Source organism: Anopheles maculipalpis, chromosome 3RL (genome assembly GCF_943734695.1).
Source record: "Anopheles maculipalpis chromosome 3RL, idAnoMacuDA_375_x, whole genome shotgun sequence".
Taxonomy (NCBI): domain Eukaryota; kingdom Metazoa; phylum Arthropoda; class Insecta; order Diptera; family Culicidae; genus Anopheles; species Anopheles maculipalpis.
In genome coordinates, this window is record NC_064872.1 from 70,450,532 (window position 1) to 70,456,742 (window position 6,211).

Below are 6,211 nucleotides of genomic sequence, written 5' to 3' on the forward strand. Positions count from 1 at the left end.
TCCCATATGGTCTAGTGGCTAGGATATCTGGCTTTCACCCAGAAGGCCCGGGTTCGATTCCCGGTATGGGAAAGATGGACGTTTTTTTTTTGTGAATAATTTTTTTTAAGGAGGGTAAATGAACCCCAGAGGACGCCAGCACCCTGTTCGGCATGCCGCCGCGTAGAAGAGCACAGCGAGGCTCGTTGGCACCTTGATCAGATAAATGGAGGACTGCAACGCTGGACCGAGATTCCTGGAAACGGATTGACCTGACACCATGTCAGCAGCATGGCATCAACCCTGCGGAGACTAAGAAGAAGATCGATAGTGCCTCAATTGGCCTCCGAATATATAGAACGACTGCCCGAGAGCTGAACATGTCATGTGAATGATACCTGATGGCATCGTGTGGAAGTAGTAGTTCGGATGTTAACTTTAAACTACCAAATAAAACCAATAAAGCGGCTCATTGGCATTTTATGAAAATTTTATTACAAAAAAAAAGAAGAATATGATGTTTGGTGAAATTTTTGTGTCTGTGTTAGTGTGTGTGTGTGTGTGTCTGAATGTAATGTTTGTCCTGATTTGTATGCGTGTATGTGTGTGTGTATGTAGTTGTGTGTGCGTGTGTGTGCATACAGAACAAACTATTTACTGCTTGTTGTGTTTTTCTTCCTACTGTTTAGCATCTGTTTTTTTTTTTTGGTTTCCTCTTGTATGGGTTCAAAGTTTCTAGTTGCAAGTTTTCCTCTTCTGTTTTTGCTTTGTTTTGTATTCGTGTTGTGCGTTTCTCCTTTCGTTCAATTTTGTTTTCTTTTCTCTGGTCTGTTTTGCTTACTTTCTTACGTTCTCTACTACTTATGTTGTTTTGTTTCTTCTTTCTTTACTTATAAATTACTCTTGTATTACACTCTGCTTGCTCTGGTTGACTTTTCAGAAGAAGAGTGGTGGTTTTTTTTGCTATTGTTGTTGTTTGCTGCAGTGTGTTTGATCGTTTTCTTTTGTTTTCTTACTTCTTCTCTAATATCTTGTCTTTCGTAGAACAAGAAAACTGTTTAAATGTTCATCTTTCTTGTTAGAAAGTTTTCAATACATTTCTTTTATAGCGCAGATGGAAGATGGCAGGAAGAAAATAGATGTAGAATCTAGTGTAATCACATTTTGGGAGCAGCTTGTTCTTTGCGAAATCTCTCTCGCTCTCTCTCTCGCTCTCTCTCTCGCTCTCTCTCTCTCTCTCTCTCTCTCTCTCTCTCTCTCTCTATTCATGTTTTTTTCTTTTCTTCTTCACGTTATTTGATTCTATTTGTTTTACTTTCATTCGTTTTTTTTTAAATTTGTTTTGTGCTGATTTTACTATTGAGCTTGTTTCAACCGTTGTGCTTTTGCTTTACCATTTTATTTAGCTGCTATTGTTTACTTTACTTTACTTTCGTGTCTTGTTCTTACTCGTTTTGCTTTTCTTTTTAATTGGGCCAGGATTCTTTTGGAAAATGAAAATAAAAGAAAACAATTTTGTGCAATTTTTTTTCAACACTTTTCAAGTACACATCCACACGTACACACCCACCCACCCACACACACACACACACAAACACACCCACACATACTATGCTTCCCCACTCAGGAAGGTTTTATCATCTTTCCGCCCTATATTCACCATTAAACGCTATTTGTTTGTTTGTTTTTGAGTAAGAATAAATTTATATACTTTTTTGTTATGATTTGTGTTATGATGTTTGTGTGCGTTTATGTGTCTGTCTGTCTGTTTGTCTGTATGTTTGTTTCTTCTTCTTGTTTGTTTTTTCTTCTTTTGTTTTACTATTAATATTAATAATTTGGCGAAAACGAGATGCGTTTTTTTCTTCTTCTTCTTCTTCTACTTTCCTTGTTTTTGCTCTCGTGGTTTTGTTTGTTTGTTTTTATTTAATCTTCTTAAAATGTATCGTTCTAACATTGCGTGTTTCTTTTTTGCAGAGATTTATTTTGCATGTATTTTCTTTGCTCCTCGTCCTTCTTCTTTTTTATATGCTTTCATGTTTTCTTGTTATCACCTTTCTCTTGTGTTTTTTTTTTGTGTCTGTGCTGCATTTGACTTTGCGCGTTTGTTTTTCTCTCTTTCTAATTTTTTGAAGTGCTGCTATGTATATTTTTTTGTTTTGTTTTTTTTTTTTTGTTTTAAATGAGTCTGACATATTCTTCATATCGTAGTGCGTACTATATCGCGAATTTATCCTTCTTTTTGTGTCCTTTTTTGCGGAAGGAGGGAAGAGATTTTAGAGGACGACCTAGACGCAACACTCGGTACACTACTCTACCGTCACTATGACACAGAAACAGGGGAAGATAAAGGTTAGGAAGGATGGTACGTTTACTTAGGTGGATGCGGGCGGTGGCAATAAATTTGTATCGTTTTTTTTTGTTGTTGTTTTTTTTCTCTCTCTTTTAGCATAACTCTTTATGTGTATATTATATTCACGTACCACTGCTGCTGGCAGCTCTTTCCTTATCATTTCCATAAAGTTTTATGTGTGTTTGTGTTTTTCCTTCTTTTTTTTCTTGAGCATTTCTTTCTCCTCTCCTATTCTGCCATCCATTACAAGCTCCCCACAAAAGGGAAGCTAAATGTGTTTGTGTTTTTTTTTTGTTACTGGCGCGCTGCTGGGGGGAGTTTTGCGGGAATTTTATACATCCTCACGCTTAAAAAAAAAAAGAAACTGGAAGTATTTTAAAGCTACCTTCATAAAACGCCTTCATGTCTATGCATCCTATTATGGGGGGCCATCGTCACATAACGATTCGCCCTTATACTGTGGTTCCGTTCCGTTGCTGTCCTAGCTTGAGAGTCATAAAAGGACAGCCGTACGTAAAAAGAATGAATGGATTTTAAAACAATTGAGTGGCCGCATTTATTAGTAAGCTCGATCGAAATTATAGCTTCGATTTTAGTAGTAGCGTTTAGGAGAAGCGTTTTGAGATTCAATTACAGCAAACTATGGCTTTCCTTTTGAGTACTGTAACGATAGATAATTTAGTTAAAAGATGGTTTCCAAAAAAAATAGAATAAAGAATCATTAAAACTGAACCTATTAGTCTGATTTAAAAAGAAAAAAAAAACGCTGCAAAATCAATACACACAAAACAAATCGATCGATCAATGGTGATGTGGTTGTGATGCTGCTTACAAACATACATATGCTACCGTGTACGTATCGATATCTTAAAATTACGATAAAATAGTGATAATTAAAACAAAAAAAATTGAAAGTAAAATAAAAACACAATATTGGTTGCAAAACAACGAACGAACGTACGTTGATAATGCCGACTATATGATTAATATGGCTACGTTTCACACCGCGTTACTCGCGAGACGCGTTTTGACGATATTTGTAATATTTTCTTCCTTCTTCACACACGCTCACTCACTCTCCTTTTCTTTTCTTTAATGTTTCCAATTTGTTTGGTGAGTTTTTTCACACTTTTTGTTGCGCCTATCTTGCGCGCGCCCCCATCCTTCTTCAATCGGCTACAATTAATTAATAGCTTCCTTCGGTTTATCTTTTTCTTTTGCATTTTTTCTCTTGTTTTCTACCTCATGCTGCGCTCTCTTTACGCTGTGTTATGTCTATTCTAAAGGACGCGGTATAATATGGCTTTGGATTTTAATTTATTTTATTATTTAGTGAGTCCTATGGCGCAGCTAGAGGACAACGAAAAAAAAAAAATGGGATTAGAGATGCGTTCATCACGTGGCGCCAATTTCTTCTTGTCGCTCTCTTTTGCGTCAAGGACACGTTTTTTTGCAATCATCAGTATTACAAGCTGCAGCATTAGATCCCTTTCTTTTCTCGTATATTGAATTGGCGCGAATTACACATTCAGACACACACACATACACGTGCTTTGCTTCTTATCAAACAGGTTGAGATTTCTACAAAGGAGTTTTGCTTCATATTTTTTTGTTTTAAGATTTTTTTGCTGTAGCACACCACTCGCTTACTTACTTAAAACGCTACATATCTCGCTATACTCTACAGTATCTACTGTGGTTGGGGTTCATATATGAGTGTGTGTTTTTTTTTTTAAATTATTTTGCTTCTCTATGCTGCAATAAAGACAAGTTTCGGGAGGAGAAAAAACAACCCCTACCTCCGCGTTCCGTATTCCTCTTGAGCATCTGCAGTATATCTCATCGTTAATCAACACCACGATTGTGGTTCCAACTGATAACTAAAAAGCGAATAGTGTGACTACATTTCCTCACTTGCTCCGATCACAATTTGTGGTCGTACTTTTTCCGTTTACCGGAGGACTTTTTGTGACTATCTACACATCGTTTGGAAGCCAACAAGATGGAGAAACTTAAGATTAAACATAGTTTTCGTGCGCAAAGAACAAAGTGTTGGTTTCGTTTTGTTTTCATACACTAAAAGCAATCGCGCGATCGAATGACGAGTGTTTTGTGTGCTTTTGATCAATGTTTAAATTGTGCGTTTGGATTTGGTTATTTTTTCTTTGCTAATTGGAAGTGATTTCACCGGAAGATTGTGTGTTTTGGCGGGCGCACACGACGCCGCCCTCACCGATGTTAAATACTATAAAGAATAAAAAAAAAGAAGAAGAATTTTAGAAAATAAAGAAAAGAAAAAATGGGTTGGGATACTTCCTCTATCACAAATCTGTTTATTTATCGCTTCTGATAGCAATAAAAGTGTGCGTACGGAAAATTGTGATGTAAATTGCCATCTTTTTCTTTTAGAAATTTTCGTACGAGGAGGAAGAAATTTGAGCAAACTTTGCTGTGACTATACACATACACACACGCGTTTGAGATTTACGTACAATAATGATGAGTATTAAATAGAAGAGGGAAACAATCATTTATAGAGCGAAAAAAAAAATTGAAAACTTTTATCAAACGTTGCATACAAAACATTGTTTAGAAAAAGAAAATCTCTTTACACTGAGCTAACCACACAATAATTAAATTAAGCAACTCTATACGCTACGGGTGAGACTCCTTATCAAACTGCACACGCACAAAACACGTTAGAGATTCTGCTGCTTGATAATCTACCGCTACTATCCCGCTAGCGCGGGATCGCCATTCCGTTTGTTTCCACATTTCTTTGGTGTTTTTAAAATATCAACAAAAGCGTGCCGTGACTATTTCTACCAAAAAAAACCGAAAGAATTCGATCGATTATTGGGGGGGAAGCACACTTCCTTGAGGAGTTATTAATAGAGAGCTGCCCTTGAGCTGTGTGATGCTGGGGAACCGGTGTTGGCAGATAGGACAATATTAACACAAAGAAAGGAAAAAAGCTCGACTCTAGCTCAAATAATAAGAAAGAGGAGAGTAATAAACTATACCTCGGATGTTTTGAGGTAACTAATTCGCAAAAAAACGAGCAAAAAAAAACAAAAAAAAAAGAATACATTAACCCTACAATCCTTAAGTGATACGAAACGAAAAAAAAACACGATCGAATGGCTACGAATAAATTGAGAAATTACTTCTTCGTACGTGAAGCTAAAGACATGATGTAACCGTTTGGCGGTTTTTCTGGCCACCATAAACCTCTTTTTGTGGGGTGGTTTAAGAGTTTCTTTGTGATGTTTGCGTGTCTGTCGCGTCGCATTCGTTTCTCCCTGAAACGGAGAAGGAATCTCTTTAGAATCACCTTTTCCATTTTGTGCTTTGGTTTCGATGTTAGGTTGCGCGCGCGCGCGCGGTTGTTGTTGGGCAGTTGCTCAATTTTGCAGTCCATCTTGACTTTTCTTTTCTTTGCTTGCCCTTACTAATTGTTACAACAACTATTTTGTGTGTTGTTGAATTGAATGATTGAAGAAAAAAGGAAAAAAAAAACGAAAGCTCTCTTCCAACTAAAGGTCTAATAACTTGGAAGGCGCATCATTAATGCTGCTGTGCGTCCATTTTGTTTTTTGGTTAACACATCTCGTGTCCTTTTCGCCGAATATCCTTTCTGTGGGGATATCGGGGGTTAAGAAAATCGTCTCTTTTTCGTCCCATATAGCCCACACACACAGAGAAGCGGGAACTAAGAGCGGTGTATTTTGGCTGCTGCCGCTGCTACACTATGGAGCATGGAACTGGGAAGGATAAGGAAGCTTCCTTTTTAAGGGGTAGTATAATTTTCTTTGCTTTTGCTCCGGGAGGTGTGTATTAACTTTGTAAAGCGTTTGTCGAGGCTCTACATACACGCAC

At 37.2% G+C, this 6,211-nt stretch overlaps 1 non-coding gene across 1 annotated transcript; it reads left to right on the top strand.

Moving 5' to 3' along the window:
- Trnae-uuc (transfer RNA glutamic acid (anticodon UUC)) lies at positions 1–72 on the top strand. The gene has a single exon. It is a non-coding gene; the product is annotated as a tRNA-Glu (tRNA).
- Positions 73–6,211: the final 6,139 nt, after the last annotated feature.